Source organism: Coregonus lavaretus (assembly GCF_964263955.1).
Source record: "Coregonus lavaretus genome assembly, chromosome: 2".
NCBI classification, from domain to species: Eukaryota; Metazoa; Chordata; class Actinopteri; order Salmoniformes; family Salmonidae; genus Coregonus; species Coregonus lavaretus.
The window spans coordinates 76,286,506-76,302,314 of record NC_139989.1 but is presented as its reverse complement, the minus strand read 5'-3'; the positions used below and the strand labels follow the sequence as shown (position 1 = coordinate 76,302,314).

At 45.3% G+C, this 15,809-nt stretch overlaps 1 pseudogene across 1 annotated transcript; it reads right to left on the bottom strand.

The window, feature by feature from the left end:
• Positions 1-7,694: 7,694 nt before the first annotated feature.
• LOC311140521 (NLR family CARD domain-containing protein 3-like) lies at positions 7,695-9,459 on the bottom strand (annotated as a pseudogene). Its single transcript has one exon. The product of its transcript is annotated as an NLR family CARD domain-containing protein 3-like (transcript).
• Positions 9,460-15,809: the final 6,350 nt, after the last annotated feature.

The window sequence follows — 15,809 nt, the reverse complement described above, 5'->3', positions numbered from 1 at the left end:
TCCATCCTCCAGCACCTCCGAGCCGAGCCCTATGGAGCTCGGCTCGGAGTTGCTGGCGCTAGAGAGAGGAGGAGAAGGAGCCCAAGGGGGGCCGTCCCCTGCACCAACTGTGGCCGTGGAGGGCACACTGCGGCTAGGTGCTGGGGAGGGTCTCCAGGAGGACGAGACAGCAGGCCACGCACTGGGGAGTCCTTCCAGGTGAGTAGGCGCCCCACTTACCCAGAGCTCTCTGTTATGCACCTATGTATCCCTGTCAGTTTTCCACAGGTTGCACCTCATTCCCAGCATAAGGCGCTAGTAGATTCAGGCGCAGCTGGGAATTTTGTTGATCGGAATTTTTGTGTTATGTTGTGTTAAGTTAGGGATTCCCCTCCTTCCTGTCAATGCTCCCTTCCCTGTACATGCACTAGATAGCCGCCCGTTGGGATCGAGGTTGATTAGGGAGGTCACAGCGCCACTTAGGATGAGTACGCAGGGGGGTCATGAGGAAACTATTCAGTTATATCTGATCGACTCTCCTGCGTATCCAGTGGTGCTGGGGCTTCCCTGGTTGATTACCCATAACCCCTCTATTTCGTGGCAACAGAGGGCTCTTAAGGAGTGGTCTGCCCAGTGTGTGGGGCGATGTCTGGGTGTTTCCGTGGGGGCGACCTCGGTGGAGAGTCCGAACCAAGTGCCCGCAATGCACATTCCCCCTGAGTATGAGGAGGTAGCACTCGTGTTTAGCAAGGCGAGGGCGACGCGATTGCCACCTCATAGACAGGGGGATTGTGCGATAGACCTCCAGGCAGGAGCAGCGCTTCCGCGGAGCCATGTGTATCCTCTGTCTCAAGAGGAGAAGGGGGCTATGGAGACATACATAGCCGAGTCTCCGAGACAAGGATACATACGGCCCTCCACTTCCCCTGCGTCCTCGAGCTTCTTTTTTGTGAAGAAAAAGGATGGAGGATTGCGCCCGTGTATTGATTACCATAGTCTCAATCAGATCACTGTGAAATACAGTTATCCACTCCCTAATGATTGCGACATTACACGGAGCGCGTTTCTTCACAAAACTGGATCTCAGGAGCGCCTACAACTTGGTGCGCATTAGGGAGGGTGATGAATGGAAGACAGCATTTAGTACCACCTCGGGTCATTACGAGTATCTCGTCATGCCATACGGGTTGATGAATGCTCCTTCAGTCTTCCAATCCTTTGTGGATGAGATCTTCCGGGACATGCAGGGGCAAGGTGTGGTCGTGTACATAGACGACATTCTAGTGTACTCGTCTACCCGAGCCGAGCATGTAGCGCTGGTGCACCGAGTGTTGAGGAGGCTGTTGGAGCACGACCTGTATGTCAAGGCAGAGAAATGTCTGTTTTTCCAGGAGTCTATCTCCTTTTTGGGTTATCAGTTGTTCGCGTCAGGGGTGAAGATGGAGGTTGACCGTGTGTCAGCCGTGCGTAATTGGCAAACCCAACCACGGTTAAAGAGGTGCAGCAGTTCTTGGGTTTTGCTAATTACTACCGGAGGTTTATCCGGGGTTTTGGACAGGTGGCAGCTCCCATAACGTCTCTTCTGAAGGGGGGTCCGGTGCGCTTGCAGTGGTCAGCTGAGGCGGACAGGGCGTTTGGGAGACTGAAGGGCCTGTGCTGGCGCATCCGGATCCCACTTTACCATTCCAGGTAGAGGTGGACGCGTCTGAGGCCGGTATAGGGGCCGTGCTATCGCAACGGTCTGGCACGCCACCTAAACTCCGCCCCTGTGCTTTTTACTCCAAGAAGCTCAGCCCTGCGGAGCGAAATTATGACGTAGGGGACAGGGAGCTGTTAGCCGTGGTACAGGCCCTAAAGGTGTGGAGGCATTGGCTTGAGGGGGCTCAACACCCTTTCCTCATTTTGACTGACCACCGTAACCTGGAGTACATTTGGGCAGCTAGGAGACTGAACCCTCGCCAGGCTCGGTGGAACATGTTTCTAGCCCGGTTCGTATGTAAAATCACGTACATCCCTGGGTCCCAGAACGGTAAGGCAGACGCCCTGTCCCGGCGGTATGACACAGAGGAGAGGTCCGTTGAGCCCACTCCCATACTACCGGAGTCTTGTCTGGTGGCACCGGTGGTGTGGGAGGTCGATGCTGAAATCGAGCGGGCGTTGCGTACCAACCCTAGCCCTCCACAGTGTCCTGTGGGTCGGACGTACGTTCTGCTCGAGGTTCGGGATCGACTTATATATTGGGCTCACACGTCACCCTCCTCTGGACATCCAGGTATTGGCCGGACAGTGCACTGCCTTAGCGCTAAGTACTGGTGGCCAACGTTAGCCAGGGATGTGAGGGTTTATGTCTCCTCCTGCTCGGTGTGCTCTCAGTGTAAGGCGCCTAGACACCTGCCCAGGGGGAAGTTACAACCCCTGCCCGTTCCACAACGACCCTGGTCTCACCTGTCGGTGGATTTTGTTACAGACCTTCCTCCCTCCCAGGGGAATACCACCATACTGGTCGTTGTGGATCGGTTCTCTAAGGCCTGTCGTCTCCTCCCAATGCCGGGTCTTCCTACTACCCTACAGACCGCTGAGGCACTATTCACCCACGTCTTCCGGCATTACGGGGTAACTGAGGATATAGTGTCTGATCGAGGTCCCCAGTTCACCTCCCGAGTCTGGAGAGCGTTCATGGAGCGCTTGGGGGTCTCGGTGAGCCTTACCTCGGGGTACCACCCGGAGAGCAATGGGCAGGTAGAACGAGTGAACCAGGATGTGGGTAGGTTTCTGAGGTCGTATAGCCAGGGCTGGCCGGAGGAGTGGGCGAGGTATATTCCCTGGGCAGAGATGGCACAGAACTCTCTCCGCCACTCCTCCACCAACCTAACCCCTTTCCAATGTGTGTTAGGGTACCAGCCGGTTCTGGCACCATGGCAGCAGAGCCAGATCGAGGCTCCTGCGGTGGATGAGTGGGTGCGGCGCTCGGAGGAGACATGGAACGCTGCACACGTCCATCTGCAGCGGGCCATCCGTCGACAAAAGGCGAGCGCCGATCTCCACCGCAGTGAGGCTCCGGTGTACGCACCTGGAGATCGAGTCTGGCTCTCGACCAGAAACCTACCTCTCCGCCTGCCCTGCCGGAAGCTGGGTCGGCGGTTTGTGGGGCCTTTTAAAGTCCTGAGGAGATTGAACGAGGTGTGTTACAGGTAACAACTGCCTATTGATTATCATGTTAACCCCTCGTTCCAAGTGTCTCTTCTCAGGCCGGTGGTAGCTGGTCCACTCCAGGACTGTGAGATAGGAGAGACTCCTCCGCCCCCATTGGACATCGAGGGGGCTCCGGCGTACACAGTTCGGTCCATCTTGGATTCGAGACGTCGGATGGGGGGTCTCCAATATCTCGTGGAGTGGGAGGGGTAAGGCCCGGTGGAACGGTGCTGGGTGCGGAGGAGGGACATCTTCGACCCGTCTCTCCTGACTGAGTTCCACCGTGGTCATTCCACGCGCCCTGCTCCGCGTCCTCCTGGTCGTACCCGAGGCCGGGGTCGGCGCACGGCTGGTACCGCGCGTCAAGGGGGGGGGGGGGGGGGGGGGTGCCGAGGCTGCTCCTCCTCCTTGTTCGGGCAGGCTCCGGCGGTCGTCGTCCCCGGAGTACTAGCTGCCACCGTTGTATGTTATCGATGTTTGTTTGGTTTTGTCTTAGTTGTACACCTGTTTCCGTTTAGTGTCCTATAAGTTCTCGTTTTGTTAGTCGTGTGTTGTGTGTAATTGTCCGCCTGTCAGCAGGTGCTGTATTGTTTGGCTCCAGTGTTTTGGAGAGTTCGGTGTTTACGCATGGTGTGCGTAATCGCTCGCCTCCGGGCTCTTTTGAGGCCCGTTTGTATTTGCTTGATCGTCTACTAAAGTGTGTTGGACGAAGCTTCTGTGTCCTGCGCCTGATTCCTGCACCACATCCACATTCAGCTATTCCTGACAGTGTGTCCAAACTTTTGACTGGTACTGTATATACATGAATGTATCATTATTAACAGTAGGTAACATGTTTCTAAACACTACTAAATTAATCATTGTGTGTGTGTGTGTGTCCAGTGTGTGTGTGTTTGTGTGTGTCCAGTGTGTGTTTGTGTGTGTGTGTGTGTCCTTTGTGAGTATGTGTCCAGTGTGTGTGTTTACAGTGTGTGTGTGTGTGTGTGTCCAGTGTGAGTAAGTTTGTGTGTTTGTGTGTGTCCAGTGTGTGTCCAGTGTGTGTGTGTTTGTGTGTGTGTCCAGTGTGTGTTTGTGTTTGTGTGTGTTTGTGTGTGTGTCCGGTGTGTGTCCAGTGTGTGTGTGTGTGTGTGTGTGTGTGTGTGTGTGTGTGTCCAGTGTGTGTGTGTCCAGTGTGTGTGTGTGTGTGTGTGTGTGTTTGTCCAGTGTGTATGTCCATTGTGTGTGTGTGTCCAGTGTTTGTGTGTATGTCTAGTGTGTGTGTGTGTGTCTAGTGTGTGTGTGTGTCCAGTGTGTTTGCTTGTCTAGTGTGTGTGTGTGTGTATCCAGTGTGAGTGTGTGTGTGTCCAGTGTGTGTGTTTGTCCAGTGTGTGTGTGTGTGTGTGTGTGCATCCTTTGTGTGTGTGTGTGTCCTTTGTGTGTATGTGTCCAGTGTGTGTGTGTGTGTGTGTCCAGTGTGTATGTGTGTCCAGTGTGTGTGTGTGTCCAGTGTGTGTACTGATACATGTGCACACACACACACTGGACAAAGACACACACACACGACACACACACACACACACACACACTGGACACACACAGACACACACACACATACACCGGACACACACACACACACACACAAACACACACACACACACACACTGGAAACACACACACACTGGACACACACAGACTGGACACACACACACACTGGACACACTGGACACACACACACTGGACACACACACACACACTGGACCCACACACACACACACACACACACACACACACACACACACATACACACACACACACACACACACACACACACACACTGGACCCACACACACACACACTGGACACACAAACACACTGGACAAACACACAAACACACAAACACACACACACACACACACACACACATACACACACACACACACATTCTTTATATAACTTAGTCCAAGTGGTGGTCAGAATGTTTGTCTTAACTAGCCTGATAACTCCAACATGTCTGATATGAACATTGACATAAACCCTCTACATACTTGAGTTTCTCCAGTCTGCAGTGTGGATCCTCCAGTCCAGCAGAGAGCAGTCTGACTCCTGAGTCTCCTGGGTGATTGTAGCTCAGGTCCAGCTCTCTCAGGTGTGAGGGGTTTGACTTCAGAGCTGAGACCAGAGAAGCAAAGCCTTCCTTTGTGACTAGACAGCCTGACAGCCTGCAAAGAGTCAAATCATATTAAAACCACACTGCTATTCTTTGGTGGTGAAAATAGTGGCAGTATATTTTTTCAACATATTCAGATACATCAGTATCCTGAAACCTGACATATCTATTCATAAATGAAGGTATCATTATTAGAAATGACAAATTATCAAAGTATTGCTTGTAGATTTGAGTAGACTGACCAGAGCAGTTTAAAAAGCAGTATCAGTCAAAAGACAGACAGTGAGGTATCAGATTTAGATTGTATTGAGTATACAGTCCACACCATATCTAGTTTGACAGTGAAGATAACATTTTAAATGTGGCTCTATACTCCAGCATTTTGGATTTGAGATCAAATGTTTCATATGAGGTGACAGTATATAATGTCACCTTTTATTTGAGGGTATTTTCATGTATATCTGTTTCACCGTTTAGAAAAATAAAAGCACTTTATGTATCTAGTCCCCCTATTTGAAGAAGTCATAAGTATTCTGACAACTAACTTATAGTGTATTAAAGTAGTCAAAGGTTTAGTATTTGGTCCCAAACTCGTTGGTTGTATTTGCAGTTTGTTTTGGTTGTGTTTTGGGTTATGTTTTGTCCAATAGTAACTAAATGGTGGATGATGACTGGAGTAATTTTCTTTCTAAGTGAGTAGATAACATGTTTCTAAACACTACTAAAGTAATCCTGATGATGCAATGATTAAGAAAAATCATGAATGAATCACGAATAATAATGAATGAGAAAGTTACAGAGGCTACAACAAAACATGCTAACCTCTCACCATTACCAATAACAGAGGGGGTATGATCCTTGTTCCTCTGTAACTTTCTCATTCATCATCATTCACGATTCATTCATGATTATTCATAATCATGGTAGCATCCACATGAATGTAGAAGTGTTCAGAAACATCTTCTATTCTTACTGACAATACAAGTGAAGTGACTCTTAAACGACAGGACATTATTCACCATTCAGTTTCTATTGGGAAAAACATCATCCAAAACACAACCAAGACAAACTGCAAATGCACTCAACAAGTTTGTAGAATCAGAAGCTTGATGTAATCACTGCAGGTAAGGAATGTGGTACCAAATACTTAACTTTTGACTAAATTAATCCTAGTGTGTGTGTTTGTGTGTCCAGTGTGTGTGTGTACAGTGTGTGTGTCCAGTGTGTGTGTCCAGCGTGTGTGTGTGTGTGTGTGTCCAGTGTGTATGTGTGTGTCCAGTGTGTGTGTGTGTGCGTCCAGTGTGTGTGTGTGTTTGTCCAGGTTGTGTGAGTGTCCAGTGTGTGTGTGTGTCAAATGTGTGTGCGTGTGTGTCCAGTGTGCATCCAGTGTGTGTGTGTGTCCAGTGTGTGTCAAGTGTGTGTGTGTGTGTGTCCAGTGTGTGTGTGTCCAGTGTGTGTGTGTGTCCAGTGTGTGTGTCCAGTGTGTGAGTGTGTCCAGTGTGTGTGAACCAAAAATTACTGCAAATGCATTCAACAAGTTTGTAGAATCACAAGATTGATGTAAGCACTGCAGGTAAGGAATATGGGACCAAATACTAAACTTCTGACTACTTTAATACAATATAAGTGAATATGTCCAAATGATTACAACTTTTTCAAATGGGAGAACTACATACATTAAGTGCTTTCGTATCTAAACAGTAAAACTGATATGTATGAAGAACCTCAAATAAAAGGTATGCTAACCTCTCACCATTAACATCAAATAAAAGGTGACATTCTGTACTGTTGCCTAACATGAAACATTCTATCTCAAATCCAAAATGCTGGAGCATAGCACCAAATGTAAAACTGTAAGCTTCACTGTCCAAACACATATGGTGTGGACTATGTGTGCCTGGTAAACACATGTGGATCTGGTGAACAGTTATCACTTGTTGACCAACTACAGGAATACTGACCTCAGAGTCTCCAGTTTACAGTGGGGATTCCCCAGGACAGCAGAGAGCAGCTTCACTCCTGAATCCTTCAGGTCATTGTAGCTCAGGTCCAGCTCTCTCAGGTGTGAGGGGTTTGACTTCAGAGCTGAGACCAGAGAAGCACAGCCTTTCTCTGTGACTAGACAGCCTGACAACCTGACAGAGAGATCATCATGTTTTCACAAACTGTTAATTTAACACCAGTAGTGTAGAAGGACAATGGCAGATGCATTTGGTTTATTCTCTTAAACAACATATAGATTCATCTTCCGTCTCCTAGAATTGTATGGTCATATTGTTATACTAATGTGAACATTTATTCAATATGTTTTTCAATATAATATTATATACATATTATAATACATATTTTACTCTAAACTGAATATTTCTTCCTGATGATTAGTACTTAAATGTCATTTGATGTACTCACAGAGCAGCTCTGGAGGCTTTGACCACTGGCAGCAGCCTCAGAAGACCTTCCTCTGATCTGGAGTATTTCTTCAGGTCAAACACATCCAGCTCCTTTTCTGAAGTCAGCAACACAAAGACCAGAGCTGACCACTGTGCAGGTGACAGGTAGGCTTCTGAGAGACTTCCTGATCTCAGGTAGCTTTGGATCTCCTCCACTAGAGAATGGTCATTCAGTTCATTAAGACAGTGGAACAGATTGATGCACCTCTCTGGAGAGGGATTCTCCCTGATCTTCTCCTTGATGTACTTGACTGTTTCTTCATGGCTCTGTGAGCTGCTTCTTGTCTTTGTCAGTAGACCTCGTAAGTGCTTCTGATTGGACTCCAGTGAGAGGCCCAGAAGGAAGCGGAGGAAAAGGTCCAGGTTTCCCGTCTCACTTTGTAAGGCTTTATCCACAGCACTCTTGTAGACAGTAACTTCAGTAACTTGAGGTTCGGCCATTAGATTCTCATTGTTGTTGATGAATGAGAGGAACACATATACAGCAGCCAGAAACTCCTGAATGCTCAGATGCACGAAGCAGTACACCTTGTCCTGGTACAGCCCACATTCCTCTTTAAAGAGCTGTGTGCACAATCCTGAGTACACAGAGGCTTCATTGACATCAATGCCAGCCTCTTTCAGCTCTTCTTCATAGAAAATCAGATTGCCCTTCACAAGCTGTTGAAAAGCCAGTTTTCCCAGTGACAGAATGCTCTCTTTATTCCAGTGTGGACCTGTCTCTTCTTTCCCAATATACTTTTAATTCTTCTGTTTGGTATGAAACTCCACAAGGTGTGAGTACATCTCAGTCAGAGTCTTGGGCATCTCTTCTCTCTTATGTTTCAGCATGTGTTCAAGGACGATTGCAGAAATCCAACAGAAGACTGGAATATGGCACATGATGTGGAGGCTCCTTGATGTCTTTATGTGTGAGATGATTCTGCTGGCCAGGTCCTCATCACTGAATCTCTTCCTGAAGTACTCCTCCTTCTGTGGGTCATTGAACCCTCGTACCTCTGTCACCTGGTCAACACACACTGAAGGGATCTTATTGGCTGCTGCAGGTCTGGTAGTTATCCAGAGGAGAGCAGAGGGAAGCAGATTTCCCTTGATGAGATTTGTCAGCAGAACATCCACTGAGTTTGACTCTGTGACGTCAAAACAAATCTTGTTCTTCTGGAAGTCTAGGGGCAGTCGGCACTCATCCAGACCATCAAAGATGAACAGAACTTTGTACTTGTCGTAGTTGGAGATTCTTGATTCTTTGGTTTCCATTGAGAAGTGATTGAGAAGTTCAATGAAAGTGTGTTTTTCCTTTTTCATCAAATTCAGCTCCCGAAAAGGGAATGAAAATACAAATTGGACATCCTGATTTGCTTTTCCTTCAGCCCAGTCCAAAATGAACTTCTGCACAGAGACTGTTTTTCCAATGCCAGCGACTCCCTTTGTCAGCACATTTCTGATAAGTTTGTCTTGTCCGGTTAAGGGTTTGAAGATGTCGTTACATTTGATTGCAGTCTCTGGTCTTGCTTGTTTCCTGATTGTTGTCTCAATCTGTCTCAGCTCATGTTCATTATTGACCTCTCCTGTTCCACCCTCTGTGATGTAGAGCTCTGTGTAGATCTTATTGAGAAGTGTTGGGTTTCCTTGTTTAGCGATCCCCTCAAATACACATTGAAACTTCTTCTTTAGATTAGATTTGAGTTCACGTTGGGAAATCACAGCAAGCTCATCTGAATAAAGAAATAACACAGAGGATATTAATATTACATCTGATTTAATGCCTACAGTATTGTAAGACTGTCTTATAAAGTTTAAATTATAATCATTTATTCTCTTGTCTGTATAAATCTGTAAATGTTTTCATAATGCATTACACACTGGTTTGACTGATTTATATCATTGTTCTCTCTCTCTCTCTCTGTCTCTCTGTCTCTCTCTCTCTCTCTCTCTCTCTCTCTCTCTCTCTCTCTCTCTCTCTCTCTCTCTCTCTCTCTTTATCTCTCTCTCTCTCTCTCTCTCTCTCTCTCTCTCTGCTCCTTGATGAGGTCACTAGTTGTTGTGTTAAGGATGCTACAATATCATTGAGTTACACAGCTATTTTAGCTGTACTTTAGCTACAGCTTTTAAATGTTCTAAAACAGCATTCAACATGAGGCAGACAGCTCTTACTTTTCTCCAGTGTGTCAGCAAGCTCCTTCTGGTTCATTTTCCTCAGGACGTGCAGTGTGATCTTCAGGGCCCCCTCTCTGGCACTGCTCTCCTGCTTCTCATCTTCAGCATCCACCACTTCCTTATCCTGCTTCTGACTCTCAAAGCCTTCTGGGAGTTCTGGACTAAGAATCCTCTTGAACATCTTAAGCTCGTTCTTCACAAATGTCATAATATTGTCTTCAAGCAACTGAAATGAATCAAGTAAATAAGTTAAGCAAGAGACTAAATGCTTTCTCATTAACACATGAATGAATGATTGACATATCAACTTTACTTGAGGTAAACAAAAATAAATGTACATAACAGGACCACATACACTGAATATGGAGGCCAGGTCTGTTTGATGACTCTGGGAAGACTGACCACTGAGAATCTCTGACTCTGATCTCTCCTGTTGGTTTCTGTGGACAAAACATCAGATTACATCTCCTCATCCAGGGAGTGCACACACACACACACACACACACACACACACACACACACACACACACACACACACAGGGAGGGAATGTTGTGTTTGTTTAATATTGTTTTAGGACTATGAAAATGGAAAAAAGGATTAGCCTATGGATTATGAAAACAACAAAAATAAATGGGAAAATGGGAGAGGAGAAATGACTAGAGACAGTGTTGTTTAACTCACTGACCATGACCCATGAGTTCTTCTTACCTTTGTTCAGTAGAAAATTCTCCCTCTCTGAAGTTTATAGGTTGACCCATAGATGTGTCAGTCTTCATGGACACACAGCTGGGTACAGGGGAGGCTGGTCTCTCCTGCTTGATTGGACTTCAACACAACAGAGACTAACATTACGTCTCTCATCTACTCTGAGCTCAGATGGGGAAACATGAGAAGAGTTTCATTCCAAAACACTATATATACATTTTCAGAAATGTTTGTAAATTAGCTTTTATAGTTTACTAATTTATAGTAGACCCACTACAATTTGCTTACCGCCCCAATAGATCCACAGACGATGCAATCGCCATCACACTGCACACTGCCCTATCCCATCTGGACAAGAGGAATACCTATGTAAGAATGCTGTTCATTGACTATAGCTCAGCATTCAACACCATAGGACCCTCCAAGATCATCATCAAGCTCGGGGCCCTGGGTCTGAACCCCGCCCTCTGCAACTGGGTCCTGGACTTCCTGACGGGCCGCCCCCAGGTGGTGAAGGTAGGAAACAACACCTCCACTTCACTGATCCTCAACACAGGGGCTCCACAAGGGTGCGTGCACCCATGACTGAGTGGCCAAGCACGCCTCCAACTCAATCATCAAGTTTGCAGACGACACAACAGTAGTAGGCCTGATTACCAACAATGACGAGACCGCCTACAGGGAGGAGGTGAGGGCCCTGGTGGAGTAGTGCCAGGAAATTAACCTCTCACTCAACGTCAACAAAACGAAGGAGCTGATCGTGGACTTCAGGAAACAGCAGAGTGATCACGCCCCTATCCACATTGACAGGACCGCAGTGGAGAAGGTGGAAAGCTTCAAGTTCCTTGGCGTACACTACACTGACGATCTGAAATGGTCCACCCACACAGACAGGGTGGTGAAGAAGGCGCAACAGCGCCTCCTCAACCTCAGGGGGCCGAAGAAATTTGGCTTGGCCCCTAAGACCCTCACAAACTTTTACAGATGCACAAATCAGAGCATCCTGTCGGGCTGTATCACGGTAACTGCAGGGCTCTCCACATCACTGGGGTCACACTGCCTGCCCTCCAGGACACCTACAGCACCCGATGTCACAGGAAGGCCCCCCTCCTCTCCCTCCCCAGAGAGACTAATTTTAGAGGCAGGGCCCCCCTCCTTTCTCTCCCCAGAGAGACTAATTTTAGAGGAAGGGCCCCCCTCCTCTCTCTCCCCAGAGAGACTCATTTTAGAGGCAGGGCCCCCCTCCTCTCCCTCCCCAGAGAGACTCATTTTAGAGGCAGGGTCCCCCTCCTCTCTCTCCCCAGAGAGACTCATTTTAGAGGCAGGGCCCCCCTCCTCTCTCTCCCCAGAGAGACTCATTTTAGAGGCAGGGCCCCCCTCCTCTCTCTCCCCAGAGAGACTCATTTTAGAGGCAGGGCCCCCCTCCTCTCCCTCCCCAGAGAGACTCATTTTAGAGGCAGGGCCCCCCTCCTCTCCCTCCCCAGAGAGACTCATTTTAGAGGCAGGGCCCCCCTCCTCTCTCTCCCCAGAGAGACTCATTTTAGAGGCAGGGCCCCCCTCCTCTCTCTCCCCAGAGAGACTCATTTTAGACCACTGACCCCTAAACAGAGATGCAGCATGTTGGTTGTGGTGAACACAGTGACAACTAATTCTAGAATGTCCATTGTTCTCTTTTATTCATTATCTCTTAGAAATAAAACATTTAGTAACAGACACATCCAAACAGTCAGGTTATTTAATGCAATTACTTTTTCTAGCCCAATGACTACTCAAAACCCACCAACAAGGCCTGAAAACTAGGCCAAAACATAACCCCTGAAAGGCCTACAGGCCTGCTGGAATAGGCTATTGAGAATGGGGTCGTAATTTCAATCAATGAATGAAATATTAATAATATGGATATGAACTGAATAGGCCTATGCTTGTCAACAACAGCCAGGTTATTATTTTACATGTAACCTAATCTCTCTCTCTCTCTCTCTCTCTCTCTCTCTCCCTCTCCCTCCCCCCCTCCCCCCCTCCCCCCCATAGGTTTAGCCTATGGATTATGAAAACAACAAAAATAAATGGTAAAATGGGAGAGGAGAAATGACTAGAGACAGTGTTGTTTAACTCACTGACCATGACCCATGAGTTCTTCTTACCTTTGTTCACTAGAAAAGTCTCCCTCTCTGAACTTCATGGGAGGTTTCATAGACCGGTCACTCTTCATGGACACACAGCTGGGTACAGGGGAGGCTGGTCTCTCCTGCTTGATTGGGCTTCAACACAACAGAGACAAACATTACGTCTCTCATCTACTCTGAGCTCAGATGGGGAAACAAGAGTTTCATTCCAAAACGCTATATATCCATTTTCAGAAATGTTCGTAAATTAGCTTTTATAGTTTAAAGAAATTATGAAAGAGATTGGTGTGTTTTTTCACTATCTAATCATGGTATGGGATTGTTCAATAACAGACATGTATTTGTTTAAAATCTATCACTTGATGGTTTCATTTCAGAGAGACAAATGATCATGTTTTTTTCTAAAATGCTATATCTGCCTCACTCTCAGAGAAATAAGTAGTACTGCTAGGTTTTACACAGTGATAATATATATCTGCCTCACTCTCAGAGAAATAAGTAGTACTGCTAGGTTTTACACAGTAATAATTTATATCTGCCTCACTCTCAGAGAAATAAGTAGTACTGCTAGGTTTTACACAGTAATACTATATATCTGCCACACTCTCTGAGAAATAAGTAGTACTGCTAGGTTTTACACAGTAATAATAAATATATATATATATATATATCTGCCTCACTCCAAGAGAAATAAGTTGTACTACTAGGTTTTACACAGTAATAATATATATATATATATATATATATATATATATATATATATATATATATATATATATATATATATATATATATATATATATATATATATCTGCCTCACTCCCAGAGAAATAAGTAGTACTGCTAGGTTTTACAGTCAAATGTAACAAATAACGACATTTGTAATAAAGAACTGTACACATGTACAACATTTAATACAGTAATATGAGATCTGTATGTAAAACATTTACATTTGTCATTTTAGTCATTTAGCAGTTGTTCTTATCCAGGACTGGTTTCCCAAAAGCATCTTAAGGCTAAGTTCATTGTTAGAATCTTCCTAGGAGCATCATAGATGCTTTTTTGCCCTTCCGCATGACTTTATACACAGAAGATCTCCAGTAAACATAGAATCACATGGTTTACCCGTCTCTTTGTGACCACTGATAAATTCAGAACAAAGTTGAGTACAAATACAAAGTTGCCAATCTATTTGCAATTGATGCAAACAAGGGACGTACACAAATTTGCTTCAAATGAAAACCGAGATAACTGCATTAAATTATAAACAGCAGGCTATAGTCCTATTTCAATCATATTGAAATACATTTAATGTTCAATTAATTGAGTTCTATGTTGCTACTTGTAGGCTAATGTCTGTAAATTGTCTCAATATATTTCATTACATTTACATTTACGTCATTTAGCAGACGCTCTTATCCAGAGCGACTTACAGTTAGTGCATACATTATTCTTTTTTTTTTTTCTTTTTTCATACTGGCCCTCCATGGGAATCGAACCCACAACCCTGGCGTTGCAAGCGAGGGGCATGTTGAGGTACATTTGCTAACCGGGAGGGTTGCATGATGTAATTTATTGGTGGGCTGGAAGACACACTTGTCTTTTCTATTCCGAGGTTGTTTACTCCCAATATTAGATATTAAGATTATTTTTTATAATGAACGTATACTAGGGTTGAGGTTAAAGCATCTGACTAGTGATTATTTACCAGGGGTTCAACACCTGCTATAGTCACTATATAATTGCTCTTCCAAAAGCATCACAGGCCTAATACGAGATATATAGTTAACTAAAGTAATGAGTGACCATTTTAGAAAATCATGGGACATATAGTATTTGGTTGCATGCTATTTTATGTCAATCATATTGCTGCTTGTAGCCTATAACTGATGCTTCGTGGTCTTATGCTGCAATCTGTTGGAAATATTTAGCAATTAAAAGTTATTAATTCACGTACAGACGTTGGTGAGGCAGCTGAGAAATAAAGTGTATTAGATCAGTCTCAAACCTGCCCCACGCCAATTGCTGGACTTTCACACAGAGGTTACTAGGTCACCCAATTCAAACCACATTTGAAAAATAAAACAAATGTGTCTTATTTATCAAGTGTTCTGTTTTGCAATTATACATATAATAAAATAACAACAAAACAATCAAAACGCTATTTAATACTATAATTGTATTTACTAAGATAATATTATTACTAAAATAGTTTCTAAAAGTGTTCTAGGCTACCCTACCCTAGAATTAGGGTTTAGGGTTACGGCTAAAATAGGTTATAAGTAGGGTAAGAGTTTCTGTATAGCACTTTGTGACATCTGCTGGTGTAAAAAGAGCTTTATAAATACATTTGATTGATTGTTAGGTTTAGGGTTTATATGGCAAAAAACAGTATGGGTTTATGGCACTCTTGCTCCTCCTTGTGGCCGTATGTGGGTACTACATAACTCATTCATTACATTTACGCAGATGCTCTTATCCAGAGCGATTTACAGTTAGTGAGTGCATACATTATTTATTAATTTTTTCATACTGGCCCACAGTGGGTAGCGAACCCACAGGTCTCCCGGTCGCGGCCGGCTACAACAACAAGGATCTCCAGTGGCACCTTAGACCACTGCACCACTCGGGAGACCTGACACTTTATGACACTTGCTAGGCTCATAATCTGAGGTAGCAACTGCGTCAGATCTACAAATCCATTAGCTAGACCACCCGATTAGACAACAATCACCCCATTATCCCCATTTGGTTTGCAACTCAGTGAACCTGCGCAGCATTCGTAACCTTGTTAATAATAAGTTCCCTGAGGTAAACCTAGAGGGTTAACGCTCACCAAGTAGCCATAACCTTGTTAATAATAAGTTACCTGAGGTAAACCTACAGGGTTAACGCTCACCAAGTAGCCATAACCTTGTTAATAATCAGTTACCTGAGGTAAACCTACAGGGTTAACGCTCACCAAGTAGCCATAACCTTGTTAATAATAAGTTACCTGAGGTAAACCTACAGGGTTAGCGCTCACCAAGTAGCCATAACCTTGTTAATAATCA